We start from the raw sequence: 25,537 nt of genomic DNA, 5'->3' as shown, positions 1-25,537 counted from the left end.
ACTTCGAGTTGTTATTACAGAGTCAATTTCTTGCTTTCTTGGCTCGAGGAGGTCCTTCATTCTCTTCTCCGTTTGTATGATAATTTAACCCAATGTCTTCTTTATCAGACCACTTTTGGAAAGCGGAGGGATCCTCTAGTTCTTCTTCATCCTCAGAGCCTTCTTTAGAGATTCCATCTTGGCAGTTCCCCTGACAGTTTTGGCATGCTGGTGAACATTTGAGGTTTGCCTTTTTGCAGCTACACTGCGCTGATACAGTCTTTCGTGCATCGGCAGAAAATAATTTTGAGCATATCTTCTGGTGCAGCTGCTAGCTCACCGTGCACTGGAACCAGACAGTTGTTCTCCGTCTTCCACCCATACATCTCAGGAGGCAGGTCATTTCCCAGCCATTGCTGAATTTGGTGGAATGTTCTTAGGGAATGCTGTTTTACAGCTCCCTCGGTGGGAGGAAGACATGAAATATCAGGCTTTATAGTAGCCACTGATTTCAAAAATGACTTGTATCTGTATGCATTAAGGGAGACCTCTTTCACTGGAGCACCATACCGTCTCAAGATGCGGATGGTAGAGAAAGGGTCTGAAAAGACCGCTGCTGCTTTCTGGACCTCTGTTGACTTAAGATACAGCTTCACAAATCCGACCTCGTTTTTGCGAAATGCAGAAGACGTTGTGTCGCTTCCTGTAAAAGCGTGTAAAAACAATATGTCGTCAAATCCTTGGGACGAGAAGCGGGAATCCCTTATCTTTCCACGTCCAGGCTTGATGAAAATAATGTCCTTATCATCATCAGATTTTGCCACCAGGAGAACTATAAGGTCAACATCTTCGCCCACAATGCTACAGCTATGTATTACAATGCTAAATATTAAGGTTCGTTTACCTATAATAAACAACGTTCCTTTAATTTATTTTTTGGAATTATTATAAAATATTTCCAGTGTCTTATAGGCACTTATAAGCACAAATATGGTCATTTAGTAGCTTACTTCGCCATTAATAGTGTCTAGATCGTGAACCTAGTGAATAATATACTAGAATTAGATTTTTAATAAATATGGTTAGCGAAACTAAACGCAAATATATTTATAAAATAGTATAGGTATTTAGTAAAATTAGTACGAGATAAAACATGAAGTTGGATCCATAATTTTGAATAGCCCTTTACATTGACTTGAAATGGTGATAAATTGGAAGATTCATTATTCAACAGCTGTCCCAAAACTCTATTTTTCACAGAGTTTTATTTTCTTCTGATTTGATTATAATTTGAAATTTTCAACATTGAATTATCATCACTTTTACGACTGAAGGAAAACAGGTAAAAGCGTAAAGTAAGGTATATTATTGAAGGGAATTTAATTGCCTATAATCCACTGGCCAGCACTTATTTTTTTTTATACATAGATAGAGAGTTATCTGGTCAAAAAAGACAAAACTGTTTAGGAAAAACTGTATTTTTTTTAAATGTTCTGAATTTAAGTGGCGATAACGCGAAAACTAAAGGAGATATCGAAAATTAGTAAAATACAAACTTGCTGAAAATTTAATAAGCTTTCATTTTGTATATTACTATAATTTAGCTAGGACGCATAGTTTCCGAGATATCAGCAAAAAACTGAAAAATTTTACCTTCGAGCCCCCCCCCCCCTCCCCTTCAGCACAGGTGCTAGGGTCGGGGACTTTTGATATGTTCACCTCCTAACTATACTAAACAACACTGCGAAGTCAGAAATTGTGTTCCAAAACTTTCTCTCTATACCTTTTTTTTTGCATTTGTTGCCTGGACTACTAATTAATGAAACATATCGTTATGGCCCCAACATTTATGTTATTTATGTGCATTTAAATTAAACATCCAATCAGTCAAAAGGAAACTTTCTGAGTCTGCAGGTTTGCTGCCGGCGGGGTTTTTTAATTGTTAAATAAAGTAAAAATTTTTGATTCTATAGTATCACTCCATTTAACTGAGTGTGTGATGAATTATCGTAAACTTTGAAAGTAACCGTCGATTTCGATGGGTTTAACCTATTTTTGATTTAAAAAAACCTAGGGCCTATACTTATTTGGAAATAACTCAAAGAAGTTAGACTACATTTTATAAAAGCCTTTCCCTGTATCTCTAATAATAAACCAACTATAGCCAACAATACAAAATATGCTACCATTTTCCAATATAGTGGCCGTAGCATAGCTTCAATTTTAGGGGACTTTTAGTATGTTCAAAAGGAAGGTACGCCAAACGTCTGTAGCAATTCCTTGCTTGTACTAATTATTTTAGGTTTATGGGATTTTTGCTTATTTTTACTGTACTATTTACAATGGTCTATATAATCTCCTGGATATTACAAACATAAATATTTACTCCCAATAAGTTGCTGAGTTTTTAGCGAATTTCCCATATAGGGAATAAGCTATTACCGTAGTACTAGTAGTAAGTAAGACCTGGACGTGGGACCGATTTTTTTTTCGTTTTGAGGTCCCTAGAGGCCAAAAACACCATCCGTTCAAATTCATATATATATATATATATATATATATATATATATATATATATATATATATGTGTCCGTCAGCACGATAACTCGAGCAAAAATGATCCGATTTTGATGAAATTTGGTACTAACGTGTAAACGTACGTTTATTCGAACGAGTTCGCGATCCAGCATGATCGGACCATGGGAACGGGGGTTTTATGGGGTAAAAATAGGTTTTTCCCATTTTTGACCCAAAAAACATAAAATTTAGCAATTTATTTCCAAACCATTTAGTAGAGCTTAAAAAAACTAATAATTTAGTATATTGAAGCGTTATTATGTGCCTAATGGTTACGGAGAAAATTCAAAAAAATTGTAAATTTAAAATTCCCATGTTATTCTTATGGAGAATAAGTAAACTGTTTTAGTTTGCTTGTTTGTGAACATATTTTGATCAAATTTGAAAAATGTTTTTATTTCTTACTAACTATAACATTTAAAAAAAAAAAAAAAACAGTTTTACCCTCCCTGATGCAGCAAACCTAAGTACTTGTTAAACTAATTCTATTTAAATATAGAAAAAATGTTATATTTTTAAGTAGACATTTCAGTGTAAATCCAATCAGTCAAATGGAAATTCGCTTAGTCTGCAGGTTTGCTGCGGCGGGAGTATTTTGGTACACATCTTTTTTTTTTTTTAAATGTGTTCTATGTAATTATTATGGCGAAAAATCTACCTTTGAGAGCAACTCGCACCCTCAATTGTAATCATAAAAAAAAAAAATTCAAACCTTATTGCAAAACTACAAATTAAGACAGACGTTTTGACACCTCAAACGTTGGAATTGGTCTACAAATAACAAAGGAGTAGTGTTACAAAAAACTGCTTCACGTATTATACTCGTACATATTTAGTTAACAGCACAGTTATGTTTTTGGAGTGAACTTGATTTATTTCTATTTACTTTTCGTATAAATCGTAACTAACACAAAAATAATAACGAATGTATGCACAGTTACATACTATTAATTCTGAGAAGCTTGTTTCAGAATTTAAATATTGAATTTCCTCCTTCGTTAGTCGACTGATTGGGATTAAATTAAAATGGAATCAAAATATCGTCCTGGTAAAATCGATGTGTTTTTGTAAAGCGATGGCAGCGCTAACGAGGATTTAATTACATCCGTATATTATTTTTTATTTAAGTAAAAACGTCCAAACCATTATCAGTGTCTAGATTGTTTGGGCTAAATGGACAAAATGTTTGGGTTTTATAACTAACAGATTTTTAGGTAAAAGTCCAAGCGTTACTTGTCTATTTGTTTTAGACTTTTTTGTTTATTTCTGATTTTAAAAATTTTTAACTGGATTGATTTTTTTTAAGTAGCCTAATATAAATCGGTTAGCCTCATAAGCAATACAAGAAAAGGGCAATACAGCAATATAGAAAAGGGCAATACAGCAATATAGAAAAGGGCATATTTTCAATCCAAAGTTACAAAGTGTGTGTAGAACTGGTAAAAAAATAATCTTTCGCATATTTTTTACTTAAAGCTTTGTGGAATACTTTTGGTCTATTTGTGTTTTTCATATTTTTGTTGTAATAATAATTACATTTTTGATATGTTTTTTTTTTTTTTTTTTTTTTTTTTTTTTGAGTACAGTTGAATTGGTAAGACGACTGTTGAAAAGTTTTTATTCAAACTTATTTGAATATGGAAAATGACTGTTACGTGTACCAAGGTAGCCCAAATCAAAAATTTTTTATAATCACGCTTCTCACGTTTTTTTAGATTGGAATTATTGATAGATGGAGTAATAATATATGCTCTTAATATTGGAAGATATATGTAATCAATGAAAATGAATGTTTATTTGCACCTAATTATTAGTTTTAGTTCATAGTTTCAATTACCATGAATTACTTATATACAGATTTCAGCCTCTGCCATCTTGTAAATCTAGTTGTATACAGAATTTGATTTATATTGGAGAAACCGTTAGAATAGATAAATAACGATGAAATATTACATTTTGTTAAGACGATTCAATAAAAAAATTGTAAGTTCACAATAAGCTTAAAAATATAATATATACCTATTTTATTTAACACAAACAAGAGGTGTTTTCATAAGACACCTCATTTATTTATTAGCATCTATTTATTATGCTAATATAAATTAGCTGTAACTCAGTTTTATGTGCACTTCTTCGATCGTTGTATAATATTATATGTTATTGTTCATAGCTTTAATTTAAGCCTGGTTCTTTAAGCGTAGACCTTGTGATACCTAAAATAAATAAATAAATAAAATAAAATACCTAAAAGATGTAAGCTGATAATACTGCATGGTACAACCAGCTTAAATGTTTTGTGTAATGTGCCAAAATTTGACATAAATATATAAATGGCCCATTTCAGTTTTGTAATTTTAACTTTTGCTTATTGCTCACGACAATTAATTCTACTGCGTTGTTACAAAATTAACTTTTAAAACAATACAATCTTGATAAAAGTGCAACAAAATCATTTATTGTTTTTAAAAGAAATATGATCAATATTATTTTAAAATATTCTAATATAATGTTCTGATAAATATTATTTTCAAAAGTCAAGAAAATTTCAGCATTTGCTCGAACTAAAAGGAACAAAAGTTTTCACGCCAGGTAAAAGATCAACAGATTTTAATATTGCAGAACGAAACACCAACAGTTAACACCGATCCATAGCAAAACACACTGGCTTGTTGACATACCGTCGGCAGGTGGTGATTAAACGTGGGATTAGTCCTGACCTTTCGTGATATCAATGGCTGGATGTATCAATCGATGATTGATTTATGCATAAATGTTATCCTCGTACTACCTTTAATGATAGTTATTAAAAAAATACTGCTAAACACATTTTAAAATGTCCAAACATAATTTAGAGACCTTGAAATATATAATGAATGCAATTATTCTCCGTTATTAATTTTAGAAAATCTCCACTCTTCTAAATGTAACGTATGAAGTGGTAAGGCATCAATATTCGGAAATATAAAAAACTAAAATATTATAATTTTCCGGTTCGAGAAATTATGTAAGGAGAGGTAAAACTCCAAGGTGTAGCGCGGAGAGTGATAAAGTTGGAAAATTACATTACACCGAGGAAAACATGGGCGTAAGATTCATCAAATAGTTCGCGTCTATGTGATTCAGGCGACATAAAGGATAATGTTTCCTTGGAGACCGGTGTTACTTATTACACTATTAAGGAAGATAAACTGGATAGAATCTGCAAATCGGTTACTATTAAATTAACCTTCGGACTGAGTTTCGTTCAAAGTTATATAGCATATAGTACAAATATTAAAGAATCAAAATGAAAGCGATGAAATTCTAATTATTTACGTTATTTGTGAATCAGTTTTCAAGAGAGCTTTCTCATGCCACACATCACTTACACAAATTTGGGTTATAACAAGGGCTAAATTTACGGCTATTGAGACAACTAAATCAGTTTATCGGTAATCCCTAAAACTATGTTGTCTACAGTTGTCATGACAAGTGGCATTTCGCCAACTTCAATTAATTAGCATAACAGAGTTAATTTGTCACAATTTTACTTTACCTTCTGCCTTGCTCTCTCCACAGAAAAAAATAGGCTAGGTTTATTTTAATTGAATAAGAGTCTATAGTAGATTTTGTATGGCGATAAGCTATCTATTATATGTAAATGAATTTATATCCAGTGTTTAAGGCAGCAATGATTGTCTGTATTGTTAACTCGATTGTGCTTATCATTTACAACATGAACTTAATTTAGCGAATTTCCCATAAAGGGAATAAGCTATTATATAATAAAAATCTTTTTTTACCAAGGCATATTTTAATGTCTCACCTTCAGGCACTAGCCGGGGTTTGCTTTCGCATTACTTCAGGCTGGGCTTAGAGGTTGCGGTATTATCATATGGAAAAAATCTGTTCGTGAATGGTGATATTTGAACCCAGTACCACGTTGACCAATGCCCTACGCTCTACCACTATGCCTGCTCGCTCCCCAGTTGTTGCATTGTAAGAACTATACACATAGTGTATAGTATGCAATACTTAGTGAATTAGATGTAAAATTAAATATATTTATCTTTTGTTGCTGAGTAACGATTTTGTGAACGTTGTATTTCAGCAAAATCAGCCCGTGTGTGTCGATGCAGTCAACTTGGGAGCGACCGTGTTGTGGATTCATGAGATGTTTATCATACAGTTTAGGATAAAGAGAAGTTTGGGTCCAGGCAATCTAGAGGCTCGGTTTACATTTACAACAGATGTTTGGAAACAAAATACTTTTAGGCGCTCACGTCCAGTTTGCATGAACAGGAAAGATAAATAAAACTCGTAAAATCTGTGACGATTAATTAACGTACTTCTAGATCTTATTGGTATATACTTAACTGCCACAAAACTTTGAAAACAAACCTTTTTGACGTCTAGTGGTGTTTAAAAGAAAAATATTACATATGACGAGATGGCCTTTGCTACTTGAGCAAACATTAATATTTATAAGGCTGCAGTTGAGGGTTGCCTCTCAAACAGAAAGCTATCTTATTTATTTTATCTTATTTGATATAAAACAAAAATCTTCAATCTATTATTTTATATTAAATTATCTCTAATACATAAACAGTTTTAAAAATAGCCTCTAAACAGTATAATTAAAAAAAATACTACATCATTCTTATCGGGCCTATATCTTTAATAGACTTTAAGTGAATTGTGGATATTTAGAGGCATACACTGAGAATGCGATACTTCCTGGTGTGGATTAACTAGTATAGTGAGTACTACGACAACAGTAGGCCTACTGTCCTGATTATTAGACCAATTCGTAAAATTACAAGGCAAACATGTTATTAAATTCCAATATAAAATGTAGGTCCCTTAGTTGCCATTGGCTGTATGGGCTATTAATTAACAGCCGTGTGTAAGGAATATGTCGGCCTTAGTCACTAACAAGACTACAAGATCGCGCCACTTATCCTACATTCATCTCCATTAATACTTGGCTTAAAATACCTATATTCGTATGGTCACGATTTCAGATAAAAGATTTTTAATAATGAGAGTCCCCACAATAACTCAAAATTAGTGTTAGAAACAAACTTGCAAGTCGATAACTGTAATAAATACAGAACCAAAGTATCACTACTACAGTACCTTATTAGGTACTGTAGGAAGATATTAGGAAGATATGCGGAGATATGCATTAGGAAGATATGCGGAAGTAAGTTGTTAAAGTTCGTACTTTAATTATTACACCACGCATAAATTGAATTCAACTGATCTTTTAAGAATATCTATAAGACAATAATTTATAAAACGTATACCGAATAAAATGGATTCATTTAAATATATATGTAACCTGTTCTAACATCAAAAGAGAGCGACGTTAAGTGTGACACGTTCTCAAATAGACGTTTTATTCGAAACATAACATTGTGGAACTAAATGATTGAATAGTTCACAGTAAATTATAATTTGAACCGTGTTATAACCCTAGATATACACGATTGTTAAAACGACAACAATTTGTATACATATCCATATGTAAAAATTGTTAAATGCTCGTCTTTGCAAGAAATAAAATTTATATCTTTCATAAGAAACAAGTGATTTGTGTGCGATGAAAGTGATTGGCGGGGAGGCACTTCCCGTGATAAAGCCTCAAGATGATTCTAGAGTAGTTAATAATCCAATCAGCCCGCAGGTAGTTCATCTTAACCTTCCCTTGGAAAGCTATCAATAGGAACGGACTTGAATGGCTTCGAATTTGATATTACGGCTTTGTGTTACATGGCTATTACATTGGCCATCTATTCAATAGAACTTTCATTCATGAAGTTTTAGTAATATACTTTTTAAATACATGACATTTCTCATCTTACATAATTTGATGATTCGAGGACCGGAGCGCTCTTTAGAAAAATATCGTCTAAATAAAAAAACTAACAACTAAAAAGTATGCATACTAGTAACCATTAGCAAAATTATTGATTACTTATGTAGAATATGGCAGAAGGATGATATATTTTTCTTGCATTCAACACATTTTTTTACTACAAGGCCCCACTAGTTTTTCTAGTATAATTTAATACCCTAGTATATACTAGTATATACTAGTATATTCTAGTATATACTAGTTTTTCTAGTGGGGCCTTGTAGTAAAAAAATGTGTTGAATGCAAGAAAAATATATCATCCTTCTGCCATATTCTACATAAGTAATCAATAATTTTGCTAATGGTTACTAGTATGCATACTTTTTAGTTCTTAGTTTTTTTTTTAGAAAAACCTTTTTCTAGTGGGGCCTTGGTTACTACCATTGATAGTTTACTACAATCGAATTAAATTATTCTTTTCAAATGATCTTTGCATTACTTCACCCGCTAAACCACCAGAAAAAAGTGGAAAAGTGTGCGAAGGAAATGAACATGAAAACATTTGGGCATGCTTTGTTACTTTCAAGTTTACAATGTGTTTTACCACCTAATACGAAGGTAAAAGTTCCTGCTTTATATTACCTGTCTGCTGCAATGTCGGTTACAGATTAGTTTACAACTAAGCTCGAAAGTTTGCTGGACCCAGTGTGGAAACAGGCCATAATGGAATTGGCATTCTAGTAAAGTGGTTAGCCGGACCAATCGCAGAGCCTTGTTTTAAATAATTGATGTGGCGTATTTGTTCGCAAAACTCATGAAAACCCAAATTCGTTAGTCTTTTATTTCATCCGACGAATAATTTTATCGTCTTAATTTGATGAATAAGTTGGTACTATATTGATCTATTCGTGTTTTGCACTGAAAATACTGTTACTGTTTGGAATTGTGTGTGTTTTGTTCAAGCAAATAATTGGCTTTTGTTTTACTATTAATGAACACAGCGTGTCCATTTATTTATCTTGCAAGTTTTTTCGAACACTGAATTAAAATAATATACAAAGTTACAAATCCGAAAAACGGGTGTGATACTAGAATAATAAACTGAAATTAACAATATATTTCGTAGTAATCTATCTTGTTGGTTTTAGCAAATTTCCCTAGAAGGTATAAGGCGGGGTAAACTTTAATCAGTTCGCGACCAGCATGATCGGCCCCATTCCTATGGCCCATAGGAATGGGGTAAAAATTGGTTTTTTTTTAATTTGTTACTCTTAAAACAATAACAAAAATTATCAATTTTTCAAAGGGCTTAAAATAACAAATAATTTTGTATATCAAAGTGTTTTTGTACGGTGATTGGTACGGAGAAAATTCAAACAATAGTTAATTTAAAATTCCCATGTTATTCTTATAGGGAATATTGTAAAATGTTGTAGTTGGTTTGTTTATGGAAATATTTTGGTCAAACTTGGCGGATTCATTCATTTTATACTAAGCTATTAATATTTTAATAAAAACACACTTTATTAGTTCCCTGTAACAGCAAATCTAAGTACTCGTTAAACATTAATGTTAATTTAATAGAGTAATTGAAAATCAATACAGGCAAGGTTTGCTGCAGCGGGGGTATTTTATTTAGATTTTTCTAAATTTCGTACAAGTGTATTGTTTTTATCAGCAATAAAAAAGGTTATATGATGATAACACAAAATATATTGTACTATCTTCATCATGGTTTAACTTATATAAAATCCATCGATTAGATAATTGCATTAAACCCTTTTACGTTATACCTATAATCTTGCTAACATTTATATGAATCAGGCCCAATGTTGTATTATTGCAGCGTCGGTGTTTGTTTACAGCATTACTGGCTGCCAGAGATAACAACTATCCTGATTATTGAATTGCCTGGAACCATTTAATCCTTTCAATTACGAAATTGGTTTGTTAGGCAAAGCGAGTTTACCAAGTTGAATGTGATAACCAAACTGTTCGATCAGTTATTGGCTCGTGAAATTTAACGTACACAAACACATTGAATATATGAGAAATTAAAATATATTTATGGTTTTGGATTTTCAAAAATTGCAAAAGTACCTTTCTGTGTAGTTAAATATTTAAATAATAAGCAAATTAGTTAAACACTGAAATCTCCTTTCTTGTACAATATAAGGGTTATTTATGTAATGGTTATTTTCAGTCTTTTATGACTGAGAAGTGCAATTAGGTAGAGCAGTTTGCCCTCACATAGCGGCCAGAGAGAGACTGCTTTTACTGCCAGCTTAACTGAATATTTCAGTTTACTTACAATTCACGCATTCTTAGGTGTCCACTTATATAACCTGTTTCCTCCTATAAAAATTTACTACTGCAACTGAAACACATAACCTCTTTTTCTCAATAATAAAGTTTGAAAATAGCTTTAAAACTTTCTCAAACAAATAAATTCAGCAATGATTTGAGAAATGGAAATAAAAAGAGCGTAATTTGAAAAACTATGAATAAGTATGTAGACGTTTTATTTTATTGCACGTTTTTATTTATAGTTTTTTAATAACCACATATACCGTTCAACGATAGTTTATAAAATGAATATATGAATAAAGGATATTTTACAGCTTTGTTAAACCTTTTTGTAACACTTATGTTATTAAGTGCGGCTACCACCAGAGTTATCATTCACATCCCTTTAATTAATTTAAATTATTACTCAATTTAGCCTCTGAGCTGTTTAAATTATATTTGGCTTGTCCACGTTGTAATGTTGACTTAAAACACGCTACATCACATCCAGCTACATCGCTGCGGGTTACAATAACACAGCAAGTTCACATTATTATCGTCCTTGGTCCACCGTATTGATATTTACTAACCTAGTGATAATAATGAACTTATTGAACTGTTTCAGGATTAAATGAGAACAATAAGTAATGCGAGGTTTTCAATCAAATCACTTATAACTGCCTGAAGCAGGGTTCAACGCTCATGTTGTTGTTAGCTCTTTGGCTAATTGCAATATACGGTGAATAGAACAAGAGATCGTTATGATCGCACGGCGCATTCAACTGTTGTGTTTTAACAAGCTATAATTGACTATAAGAGCATTCACTTTTTTGACGAAGGTAACAAAACATGAGCATACGCATTTAATTACCAAATTATACTAATTTTAGTCAATTTCACTAATTTAAAGTGACTCATTTTCGGCTTGTATCGTCTATGGAATTTTTGGTATTTTAATTATTTAAACGCGTTCAGTTTACTTTAGTACGACCTTTTTACCTGGGTTTCGTAGTATACGATTGCTACTTATAACTTTGTTGCATTTATAGTTATTATATAAATTTCACCTACTTTTGTTATCTTAATTTTGGCAATATCTGTTTAATTGTTTTTTTTTTATATTTACTCAATTTCTTAAATATTTGCACTCGTTGTATTATATTAACCTAGATTAGTTTCAACGTGTATTTTATCATGTATACATTGTATTAACATGTATATATGATTTGATTTAGTTTTATCAAAGTATTTATTTCGGGCAAAATAACTATTTATTGTTACACCTTAAGAAAAAAAATAGCAGCAGTTATTTAAAGGTAAACTCGTCCACACACAAAAAATATTATTACATATATCGCCCCGGGGTACTACATTGTGCTGTCAGCTTCCTTGTACAAAAACAGACTGCATTAATCTAACACACTCACTCTAAGAAATACTGGGGTTCGTAAGAGCAGCCCGTGATATTATGGAGCGAAGGTGAGCGAAGCGGCACTAACGACGGCTGCCATTAATCCAAATTCCCTCTAGCACTTCTCCTATTTCTTGGCAAAGGCAGAAAGGAGGTAAAACAGATCGCTGGCAAAGTATTACTTTAGTATAAAAACTTTGATGGAAGATCTTCTTTGTATTTTTTCAATTTACTATGGACCGTAGTATATGGTTTATTGTTTTATGTGTAGTTAAAGTATGTTATCCTCAATTACTAATATAAACCTCACAATCAGAATATTTAAAAGAATTAGTATTCATATTCTTATTGAATTACCTAATCAATCTAACTTTATCCTGATTAGTCACATAGTTTTTTATTTAGTTATAATCTGTGAAGTGGTTTTGGTCGTATTCTCTCAGACAATTTTAACTTGCTATAATTTCCACATTTAGTTAAGTCAAAATAATTAACTAACAAAAAGTACATTTGTTTTTTCTATATATTTTTTTTAATAGTAACAGTTAAAGTAAAATACAATTTTACTTTTTTTCTTTTAAGTAATTTATAATTCATCTTCAAAGTTGTATCCCTCTAACCTCTGTAAAAAAGTTTATATTTATTGATATAATTGATAACCAATCTCAATTGGAATTGAATTCCAGCTATGTTTAAAGTAAGAACAATCCCCTTTAACAGCATTGCTTTAAGTGTAACACCACCAATTTATAATAAAGGTATAGTCGGAGGTACGTTTAGAAACAAAACATAAAACTGATTGTTAAGACTCAATAATGATTGTTTTGTCGTACTGACTAGAACTTGGAACTCTGCCATCCGTATAATGCCGTGATGGCTGCGTTAGTCTGGGTAATTCACAAATAATTGACAACAAGGATTAGTGCCGTGATTGGTTTCATGGGATGTAATCGCTGCGGTTCGCTTAGCCACAATCACACAGCATTCAGCACTTACAAACTAATCGAATTGACCTTTATGTTAAACAATTATGTTCTGCAAATCTGTTGTTTCACTGATTAAACTGCGCCTAATATTAACGAGTAAAGAAAAACTACATCGGGAACTTAAAAATGTTTTATTAGCTTTATCTATATTTTGCAGTAAGTGTGATAGCCTCATTGTAAAATATAGATAAAACTAATAACTCTATTGAAGTAATTGCATTTTAATTTTTATTATTTATCGACTTTACAGTTAGGGTGACGTAGGATATCCTTAACTGGATACAGATAATTAATAGGACACGTTGTCTTAAAATAATCGAATTTGGGGATGGGGAGGAAATTAACAACACTCCAGTCGATAACATGAAGTTTAAACAGTTAGGTAGTAGATACACAAACTCAAAAGTTGTACAGTGCTGATTCGGGATTTCACTTAGGGGTGATTCAGCCCCTTCTGCAGGATAGAAATTTAAAAATATTTTAAGCAACTATTAAAAAAAATCATGGTTTTTTTTATTTTAACATAGGTACGGAATGTCACAAAAAAGTCTGCCCCTAATTTCCCTGTACACTTTTATTGTCACAACACAACAACAACACTACAATTAATGTAAACTAAACCCCTGAATATGAATTTAAAAACACTCGCTTCACAAAATAATGAAATAACTGTACAAAGCTAATGCAAATACAACGAACGTAGCTCTGTTTTACCCCGTAATTTGGTTTCTGTTTCAATTTTCTACTTTCAAAGACAACAGAGATGTCACGAGTAAACGGTTTGACTTATTGGACATAGCCAAGGCTCTCAAAAAAGTAATCCAAATTTAAATTTTAAATTACCTTAAATTTGTACTATTCCATGATGCTATAATACTAAGTAATATAGTTTTTCCTTTAAAAGGTGTGATACAAACTAATAAAGGTATAATGATGAAATTTAACATTTTCAACCATCCAACGTAACAGTGATTTTGTGGGTAAAAATGTTTGAAATAAGATACTTTTTGAATGATCTAATATCCTTTCAAATAAATTACTTTAAATAATAATTGAATTTTGAACTAACTTTAACTAAGTGACCATTAACATAGACCTTTATGTTAATCAATGGAATTTGTTTGTGTTTATTTCAAAACTGTCTGGCAGTTTTACCCATTATCTATTTCCAACAACTATTATCTATTCTGGCAGTTCTTTAACATTGTATTTTTTGTTTGTTTCAGCAATTCAACTTCTCGCTTTCATAGCGTTAATTAATTTGGGCATTTTTAATTAGTCTTATAAACTTACAAAAAAAGGGCCAAATAAACGTTTATCAAACATTTGATAAATAATACAATTACTAGTATGCCTGTTGATCAAAATCGAGCAATTGCCAAGTAGCGTTCTTATACAGGCGATATTTAAAACTGCAGTAATAACAGTCATAATTGTCAATTTCGGTAAGTTTTTGATTCAAAGCTTATGAAGCTAATTGAAATACTCACTCTATTAATAACGGGTTGAAATAATTAACACTTATTGTAAAAATATTTGATCATATTTTTAGAAGCCGGCCTTAATTTATAGTGTTTTATACAAATGTTTCCCGACTTATAGCTGTTACCAGTAAATATTTCTTGCTTGTATTCATTTGATCTGACATTATGCAGGTTTCCTTTACCACTGTGACGACATGATTTGTATATTCTTCATGATTTTTATACTTGCAAATTAAGTTGCATAGCAGAACTGGTAAAAATTATTCATCTCTCCAAGTGATTGTTTATCTGGATTCCTTACTGTTAGAACAGGCCTTTCTTCTACTCTTCTCATACGTATAATATTCCCTCTTAACCTCCTCCTGTTTTCAAAATTTCTTCTTTAAACTCAAGAAATTTTCTGTTCTTCTAACAACCCTGATTAACTATTTGGATTGGTCGATAACCACGCCCTTAAGGGTAGGGACTTTTAATTTCTAAAACCTTAATGCAAAACTACGAATTGGGCCGAATCTTTTGAAACACAAATAAAAAAGGTTTTATAGATTATTATTAGACGTGAGATAACTGACCAGCTGTGATTGGTTATGTATTTCATGAATCCATTTATTGCAAAATGAGATTTCCGTATTACAAAAGGATACCGTATAACAGAGAACGGTTCTAGTGATTCCATTTCATGTAATCCAACTCCTATTAATATTCAATTACCTTGGCTACAATATTACACAATTGTTGTAATTGTATTTGCTGGATTCAAATCAAAATATAATTTTTTTTAAATCTTACTCATAAAGAACTCAACTTTCAAGGTTATTTATACTGTGATTTTGTAAATACACAATATGAAATTAAAATACCATCAGGTTAAATTCATAGATATTCAAGCTATTTCACATTCAAACACAACAACAATAGTATATTACGTTACTAGTCCTGAAAATAAGTGTTTACCGGACGAGTTGTGACGGCCTGGCATATTTGCCTCATTTTGTTGTAATTTGTTAACTTTGAGCTTAAGCTGATTGACCTTACTCCCTAAACCTGGCCCTCTGGCTATCACCGAATATTTGCTAGGTTGATGTGTCAACCGTATTTAGCAATATTGTATTTTATTCAACTTCATATAAGTCTCCAAGTGAACCTTGAAACTCATACTCCAATTCATTTCATTACTTTGTAACCCTACAATAATCCTAACCAGACGTCGTGGCTTGGCCGGATATGCCTTGGAATGTGCTGAATCTGCATGCACGTGTGCCGCGATAAACAATGTTACACTTCTAGACTCGGTTCCTCGCTTCAGTTAGTTTCATTAATGACAGTTGTGATCGTTTGGCTGCAGCACCAGACGGGCGAGTAAATTATGGGCTGAGCGCTCAGCGTGTGCTGATTGGCCGATGACGGTCATGTGACCACGCTGACGCTTCCGCTTGGGCAATGCTGAAGCCTCAGATCGTGCCGGAATGTAGCGAACGTCGGTAGGGTCCGTGCGGGCGGTCTCCCCTTTCTTTTACTCTTACTCCTTTCTTCTGTAAATCCGTGTACGTTTTTAAATTCATTATTGTAATTCGTATTTTATTCGGTTAGTCGCGGTTTGTTTTGTAAATTATAATGTGTTATTTTTAATCGAGGAAATTGTTAAAGATTAATTTTTTTAAGTAATAAAGTGTTAGCTGATCCCTATTCGCTGGTTTTAATATTCGTTCTTCATGCTCCCAACCGCTACGAAGACTAGAAGAGAGGCTGCTGTGACAGAGTGTGGTCGTTCCCGTGCAAGACGAAGTCGAGTACGGGATTACCATACGAGTCCGGTACACACATTTTGGACGAGTTACGTACGATAGTTTACGCCATACTACTTAATTCGTACGAATCCTTTAACCATCTAAAGGACTAAACATCACCAGTCATAACCTCTAAGAGAGGTTATGTTTTTGTTTATAACCAATCATTGCCACGCAAATACAGTATAATCAGCTGATTGGTGTCCGGTAAAACTCATTGCAGAACAGTATTACGCAATGAAACCCCATTTGAATAAGCTGGCGGCAAACAGCTGTTTTCTGGACTAAATCCTTGCGTGGGAAGTTCGTCAAAATAATGTAGTGTGGCTTAAATGTACGTAATTTACTTGTATCTTATATGCAAGCGGACTAGCGGTAGATGTATAATGTGTACCAAAGAAGATTGAAGTATTATTGGATCAAACAGCTCGCCTACGTGTAAAGTACTCAGCGAAACCGAGAGATAGCGATCATGTGGTTAGGCAGAAGTGGAGGGAAAAGCATCTTGAAATATTACTGAGCAAGCGTTTTAAGTCATTAGACTGGTGACGAAAGTTTTGCATAAACTATACTTTCCTGCCTTTAAAGCTCATCACTTCTGACGTCTTCGGGAACCTGCACTCGTCCTGTAGTGAAGCTGTGTCCACTACCTCCGTCATAATTGGTTTCTTTATCTATTTTTCTATTTTTATTTGATGTTCTTTTTCAATTGCTACTCAATCACATAGTTTTGTAAATGTTCCTTATTGAAAAGAAAATGTTTCTTTTGGCGGGCGGTATGTTAAGGCCCAATGCCCAATTGATATAATCAACCCTATGCACTTTCATATTATACTGTAAAGAGAAGAAATAGAAACATATGTTAAAAGAACATCAAGAACAATGACACAAGAATATATTATAAAAATAAAGAATTGAAAATGAAGTGAGTGTTACATTTATATCTAACAAAAGTTTATTTAAAATCAAATTATCAAAAACATATACCTTTACCGCAGCACAACTGGAGAATAAAAGAATTAATATTTGTCTGTTTGGTTTGGAACTATTTTTTTTGTTTAAAAACTTTATATTTAATTAAAATTAGTTTAATTGGTTACTTAGGTTTGCTGCTAAAGTTACATTAAGTATACACTACATATTTAAGTATACACTGTATTCAATGTCCTCTGAAGAAGATTTTCTTGTTACGGAGAAATAATTAACTTGCATAAATAATTAAAATATAGCATCAGAAATATTCATTTTGATCCATTTTGTAAACGTACAATGAATAGTGAAATAGGTCCACCATATCAATTAGTTTGTTTATTTTATGTATTTAAGATTTTGTCTAATTTGTGTCTTTGTTTCAGGTACTTTTTCAACCATTGCATATCTTTCAACCATATCTATCTAGGAGAAGTAGTAAGTAAAGCAAGTGTGCAAGTAAGTGTAGTAATAGACTTGAGTGTCCCGGACCTAGATTCCACCTCTACAACAATTACGCGGTGAACACAGCGGTTCCAACATTGCAAATACCCAATTACGCCACATACAAACAGAACACTCACGCCCTAGTCCGAAGTTGACATTTCCCATTAGCAGCTGTTGATGTAACGTTAGAACAGATGAGACATTCTATGACACAATTGGTACAACACTTGACATTGTTTAGTTTAATTTATAACTAACTGTATCCTGACAAGCAAAAAGCAATTATTTTTATAATTACTAGGAAAATTATTCAGCCTATGGATGGATATTTTAATGATAAACTGTGTTCAGTGAGTGTGAACTGCTGCCATTTTGTATCAGATCAAGGTTTTGGTAATCACTATTTTAAAGAAAGAAATTGTGTTCAGTTTTCTGTATAATATAACAAAATGCAGATGATTTTTTTTAACTTAATGTACTCTTGAGGGTTAACATTTCCTTTTGGATTTGGCTTAAGACACAAGGTCGAAGTTTACGTTACATAATGTTAAGGCTACTGCTGTTTCCCACCATTTTCAGAGGAAATGAAAAACTGTGAACAAGACCTACAAAGACGATCTAGCATTAAAGCCAGTGTCTTTATTCCGAAAATGTAAAAACCTAAAAAGTTTGATTGATTTTACAATACAACCTTCAATACATTAGACGCATACAGATAGTTGATAAGTAACGTTTGGTATATGTAACGAAAGATAAAAGTCTGACCGAGTGTTAAGTTAAAACGTTCGGATTTCTGTTACTGAAACATTCGTTTTGCATTGACGTTTTACGTTATAATCGCGCGTGCCTCCTAGACTGAGGCTGAACATTACTATAATGGTTGTCCAACACGAAGCCGCATTGGCTCCACCTCTAGTAGTTATAGTTAGGTTTAATGAGTGCAGAACTTCATTATTTCACAGAGTGAATATTATCAATGTTTCTACCTATATATACAGTATATGTGTTTTATAGGTAGTTCAATTAAGACGGTGAACCACGGATAGCAAATGTTTATTGCTTATACAGGGTGATTTGTACTCAGTGTGACAAAATTTTTTTGATGTAAGTACAAAGTAAATGAAGTGTGATGATGCATATCAAATGTTCCAAGTCTCAAAATTAGCATCCCGAAAAATTATTTTATGCTTTTCAAAAATAACCATGTTTTTAAACTTAATACAGCGATTTCTCAATTACCTGTATATGGATTTGAGTAGATAATGTCATTTTTGTGTTCTACATTAAATTTTGAACAAGAATAATGGAAAGTGACGGAGGATCAGTTGTAAAAACTCCATTGTAAATAGATTCAAAAATAAAAACTAAGATATTTGATAAAAATGTAAAAAAAGATGGTCTATTGCATTTTTCACACCCTGTATAAAAGAAAGTGTCGGAATATGTTAAAAACTGCGCCATTTTATAAGCTTTCCAACCATATGCTACACTATTGAGGTTTAGATATCTTTTTGTTTGTAAGAGTGGTTTGAATACCAGAAAACAGGGAACTTTTTACTGTTTTTACTGTTCAAGCTGAATCAAAAATACAACTTTTGCTTAATACATGCCGACTTTCTATGTTTTAAATGCTAAATACACCATGCTTTGCAGTTTTCAAACCATTAAAGCGTACATAAGCAGACATAAACCTCAATAGTGTAGCATATCGTTGGAAAGCTTATAAAATGGCGCAGTTTTAAACATATTCCGACACTTTCTTGTATACAGGGTGTGAAAAATGCAATAGACCATTGTTTTTAAAATTTTTATCAAACATCTTAATTTTTATCTTTGAATCTATTTACAATGGAGTTTTTACAACTGATCCTCCGTCATTTTCCATTATTCTTGTTCAAAATTTAATGTAGAACACGAAAATGACATTATCTACTCAAATCCATATACAGGTAATTGAGAAATCGCTGTATTAAGTTTAAAAACATGGTCATTTTTGAAAAGCATAAAATAATTTTTCGGGATGCTAATTTTGAGACTTGGAACTTTTGATATGCATCATCACACTTCATTTACTTTGTACTTACATCAAAAAAATTTTGTCACACTGAGTACAAATCACCCTGTATGTATTAGTTTGTAATTGTTCATGAGGGTTCTTTTCTCATCACATTAGCATGGATGAATTGTTGTAATATAACGTTAGAATTCTTGTAAAAACCTTAGGCAATTTGTACCTCTACATTCAAGAGCGATCACGATATAAATATATAATTTATAGCAGGAGACTGTAAATCGCATGAAAGATACATAGACTCGAGCACAACTACACAACCGTCACAATTGTACAAGGGTTGGACAACCCTTGAAACGTGACAGTATTGGGTTGTTCCACCAACCAATTACATAAAGCCCTGATGTTGCACTAAAGTTACATTGTAACTAGGAATCCATCAGTTTGCCTCATGAGCTTGTGGAACTGTCTGATTTTGACGTTCACGGTAGGCCTAGTTTTGTAACAAACTATGTTCTATTTTGTTATGTTTGTCAAAGAGTCTTCCTACGACAAGAAATAATTATTCAGGAAAAGCTCAAACGAGAACAAGAGCCTTTAAAAGCCGGCATCTCATGCTTTGCTCAAGTAACGCTCGTAGAATCATCTCATGCTTTGTACTTTTCTCAAGTAATGTATACTTAGTGCTATTAGGGATCAATTGTATTCTTAAAGTCACTTAAACTACACTATGGTAAACCTTACACATAATCTGTATATTATAGTTATTTACATCTAGGCTCTAATAATAATACTGCGGTTCATGGATTTAGTTTTTATAAGTTCCAACTTAAAAATTATTTCAAGCTTTATTTGATAATATAGTAACTCTAAATACATAAATCAAACAACGCCAATTAAAAAATAGAAACGAATATGAGGTCATATTAAAAATTTATTTTTGTTTGTTTGGAGGGTTAAAATAGATTATATTGTTGGTTGCGATGATTTAAATTACAATACTCTAAATAAACAATCGACATACAAATTCCCCATAATAGTACAGGTAAAATTATACTAAAAAACCAGTAGAAAACATAAAAATTAGTCCATTCATGAAACTTTCAGGAAACGTTGTAATTACCATTTGGCATTGGAATCTAAAGAGTCCCTAGTGATTGTGGGGGTGGAAGTACCATTTTATGGGGTTTTAAGTTTATGGGGGTAGTGATTTTGAGAAAATTGTTATTTATGGGATCCAAGCAAGTGGGGTGTCGTTTTCTATGTTTCTTAGGATGCAGAATCGAAAAAGAACATAATAAAAGCAATAAAACCGACAGTTTATCAGAAAAAGACTAATTTATTAATGAAAAACTAAATATGGCAAATTAGTTAAGGTAAAATAATCCAGTTAATTAATATCAATCACCTATTACAAAATTGATCATGAGTCTGTGTCACATGTTAAAGTTGTGAGGAAAATTAAACAAGAAACTTGTCAGTTACGACTCTTTAACCACCACGTGTCATATTGTTCATCAGCTACTGATGTATCATCACCTTCCATGGAATCGTCAGGGTCTCTAACTCGTTCTTCTCCATCATCTTAGTAGTGGGGATGGGTAGCAGAAACATATTTCAGTTATGGCGATGATCCTGCAACTTAGGGTGAAAATAATATATAAGACCAAGTATGTAAAACTGCCCAGACCCGAATTTTTAAGGACCTTGGTCGCCCGTAATGACGTCATCAATATGGCGCTCGTAAGAGGATGCTGGGTCGCTATGAATTGGTTACTATACCAAAATGCCTGAACCGATTTTTAATGAAATTAGGCATACGAGTGCTCGAATACTATTTCTAATCCCAGTTTGCCAATGGTCAAGTTTGGTTAGGTCATTTCAAAATGGCGGCAGTTAATAATTAAAATAATTAAAAATTGTTTAATGTTTTGTTTTTTCAACTCTCTCCAGAAATCTGCAGTGATCTTTCATTTTCCTTGCAATCACAGGTTGTGATGCCATCTCTGCATTTCATGGAATAGGCAAAATACCCCCACCACAGCAAACCTGCAGATTAAGTGAGTTTCAATTTGCCTGATTTGATTTTCTATTAAATCCTTTTCAATAACATTAAGTTTAGCATTAACTAGGTTTGCTGCTACGGGGAGAGTAATAAAGTGTGTTTTTAAATTAAAATAGGAATAGGTTAAATAAATTCGCCAAGTTTTATCAAAATATAACTATAAACTAGCAAAATAACTTATCAGAGTATTCAAAATAGTTTAGAGAAAAATTCGAAAATTTTACGTTTAGAGGGGAAAACATGAGAAAACCCAATTAGCCAAGTTTTATCAAAATATAACTATAAACTAGCAAAATAACTTATCAGAGTATTCAAAATAGTTTAGAGAAAAATTCGAAAATTTTACGTTTAGAGGGGAAAACATGAGAAAACCCAATTATTACCCCATAAATCCCCCCAAAACCCCGTTCCCATGGTCTGATCATGCTGGTTTGCGAACTCGTTCGAGTAAACGTAGATTTACACGATTTTACCAAATGTCGTCAACATTGGGTAATTTTTTCTTGAGTTATTACTTGAGTTGTGCTAACGTTCTTTAAAAAGTACACGTCTACAGTTATTAACGCTGTTAAAGTTTGATGTTATATCATATAGAAAAGTACAACAAATCTTTGGATTGATTCTTACGAGTTCCCAATCCAGCATGATCAGACCATGGGAACGGGGTTTTGGGGGGATTAATGGGGTCAAAATTGGGTTTTGTCATGTTTAACCCTCTATAACATTTTCCAATTTCTCTCTAAACCATTTTGGATACCATGATGAATTTGAATTCCTTAAAAACCAAATAATTTGTTTATTGAAGTGTTTGTGTACGGATATTTGTTACTTACCGAGAAAATTCAAAAATTGTAAATTTATTATTCACATTTTATTCTTATGGGGAATAAGTAAACTGTTTTAGTTTACTCGTTTATCGATATATTTTGATAAAACTTGGCAAATTTATTTATTTTGACCTAAGCTATAATGTTTTAATTAAAAAAAACACACTTTATTATCCTCTCCGTAGCAGCAAACCTAGGTACTAATTAAACTCAATGTTATTGAAATATATTTAATTGAAAATCAAATCAGGCAAATGGAAACTCACTTAATCTGCAGGTTTGCTGCGGTGGGGGTATTTTGCCTATTCCATGAAATGCAGAGATGGCATCACAACTTGTGATTGCAAAGAAAAATGAATGATCGCTGCAGATTTCTGGAGAGTTAAAAAAACAAAACATTAACCAATTTTTAATTATTTTAATTATTAACGGCCGCCATTTTAAAATTACCTAATCAAACTCGAGCATTGACAAACTGGGATAAGATATCGTATTCAAGCACTTGTATGCCAAATTTCATTAACATCGGTTCAGGCATTTTGGTATGATAACCAATTCATAGCGACCCAGCATCCTCTTACGAGCGCCATATTGATGACGTCATTACGGGCGACCAAGGTCCTTAAACATTCGGGTCTGGGCGGTTTTACATACTTGGTCTTATATATTATCTACACCCTAAGTTGCAGGATCATCGCCAGAACTGAAATATGTTTCTGCTACCCATCCCCACTACTACGCTGTCAGTGTTAAGTCAAAACGATGATGGAGAAGAACGAGTTAGAGATCCTGACGATTCCATGGAAGGTGATGATGCATCAGTAGCTGATGAACAATATGACACGTGGTGGTTAAATAGTCGTAACTACCAGTTTCTTGGTTAATTTTCCTCACAACTTTTAACATGTGACATAGACTCATGATCAATTTTGTAATAGGTGATTGATATTAATTAACTAGATAACTTTACCTTAATTAATTTGTCATATTTAATTTGTCATTAATAAATTAGTCTTTTCGTGATAAACTGTCGGTTTTATTGCTTTTATTATGTTCTTTTTCGATTCTGCATCCTAAGAAACATAGAAAACGACACCCCACTTGCTTGGATCCCATAAATAACAATTTTCTCAAAATCACTACCCCCATAAACTTAAAACCCCATAAAATGGTACTTCCACCCCCACAATCACTAGGGACTCTTCAGATTCCAATACCTAATGGTAATTACAACGTTTCCTGCAAGTTTCATGAATGGACTAATTTTTATGTTTTCTTAGGTGAGTTTTACCTGTACTATAAACTAACAATCTAATATACCGATGAGTATGTATACATATAATATATTTCTTTTAATATTGAAATAAAACTTCCAAACTTGGGAAGCCAAATAAAGCAGGATTCAATTCAAAGAGTTATTAATATATATGAATATTATTTCAAAACAAAATTTTAATAATTAATGTCATTATAAGTAGATTAACCGCAATAAGTCAATATCCAATGTTCAAATCCACTTTAGAATTAAGAAGCCTTCTCTTAGCAGAAAATACAAATTACTTGGAATCCTCTTGCGGTTATATCGTTAAGTTCGCCGATCCCAAACCCTCCTTCAGAAGATTGTTTTCTCAAGTGACGTTTAATAAGCCGTATTGTTTCTTCTACGAAAAGTAAACAATATTTTTATGGTAAAAACTTTCGGGTTAAGTTTGTTTGTGTACATTTTTTTCTACTAAGTTCCTATTACCCTATCTAAGTTCCTAATATCTTGTTTAAATTCTTACTTTTTTATTGCCCCCTAAGCGTTATCTATCTATTGTTATATGTTGTTCTTTTTGTTTGGTCCTTGTCATGATCACTGTTTGTTGACTTTGTCATTTACACTGCCCTTGTTATGTTTATATATCAAATAGTTTATTCTCTTTACCTATTGCTTGTTAAATCTTTTTCCTCGTTGAACTTAAATTATTAATTGTTTGAATTCGAGTATTTCTCAGACCTTTTATTGTTTATTTTTATTACCACTGTTTGATTTTCATAGATATAATCTACTTTAGAATTACCTTTTGCTACCTTCTGCTTAATAGTTTCACTTCCATGTCTGCACTTTGTAAATTAATGTATTGTTTGTAAAATGGTGTTTACCGTTGAGAATGAATAAATAAACTTAAAGCATTCTTATAACCAGGTGGCCAAACAAACACAGAGACATTCGTTTATGGTTTTTAATGAATTATAAATTAAATTAATTAAAGAGTCATTACAAACTAGATTCCAGATTTCGATTTAACATTTTTGGATTATGTTTAAAATTTATGTTTGTTCATATTTAACACGGCTTTAGTCAGTACACGAGGGAATAACTCCTCGTACTCATAGTTTAACACTCAGTTTTGTTTACGTAGGTTTGGAAACGCATCAAAATCCTGACCAGCCCATTGATTAAAATATGGTTAAAATACTCAAATACGGGGAGTCCACATTTTAAATGATATTGATATTTAATTTTATTTGTTATTAGTTGATTTTAAAGATTTAACGGAACAAATAATTATTACCGTACAGCGTCGCTTTACAACCAGATTTAACGAAGTTCCTTCTAGCAATCTGTTTTAAGAGTTTCTTGAGTTTTAAGGTAAATACCTGCATTCATAAAATTAGATAAACTGAAATACCAACAAAGTAATAAAGTTGTAAAGCAGTAAAGGGTAAAGAAATACTGTTATACGTAGAAGTTGACATACTACAGCAAAGAATTTTGTTAACTTACATATGTAAGCATAACAAAGTAGTGTAGCAACACTATACAACTTACTGTACTTAACTACATAGATATTCATTTATTATAAAACTAAATCTTCTCTAACGG

Source organism: Macrosteles quadrilineatus, unplaced genomic scaffold, assembly GCF_028750875.1.
Source record: "Macrosteles quadrilineatus isolate MER2022 unplaced genomic scaffold, UCM_ALF_1.0 Scaffold_2__2_contigs__length_208266976, whole genome shotgun sequence".
NCBI classification, from domain to species: Eukaryota; Metazoa; Arthropoda; class Insecta; order Hemiptera; family Cicadellidae; genus Macrosteles; species Macrosteles quadrilineatus.
This window is presented reverse-complemented; position numbering follows the sequence as displayed.